A 469-nucleotide genomic window follows, 5' to 3' on the forward strand; every position below is an offset into this window, starting at 1 on the left:
TAAATTTACATTATAAAAATATTACACTAAACATCAATTATAATATTAGAATAAGTAAATATAAAATATAAGAAAAATAAATTATAAGTAAATATACAATATAAAAATACAAAAAATACATTAAACCTTTATCTGAAAATATATAATAATGTAAATAATAAGTAAATATATAATATAAGAAATATAAATATTACATTAAACATCTATCGTAATATTATGATTTGATATAAAACAAAACAATTAGATAAATAAATATACAATATAAGAAATAAAAAATTACATTAAAAGTCTATCTGAAAATGTATAGTTTAACATTTTATTATTTTCAAATATTTTTGTAAGTAAATATACAATATAAGAAAAATAAGCATAAAATATAAGATACTATTTTTATCACATTACACATCTATCATAATATTATGATTTGATATAAAAACAAGAAAATTAGAATAAGTAAATTTATAGTATA

The sequence above is a fragment of the Brassica oleracea genome, chromosome C2 (genome assembly GCF_000695525.1).
Source record: "Brassica oleracea var. oleracea cultivar TO1000 chromosome C2, BOL, whole genome shotgun sequence".
NCBI classification, from domain to species: Eukaryota; Viridiplantae; Streptophyta; class Magnoliopsida; order Brassicales; family Brassicaceae; genus Brassica; species Brassica oleracea.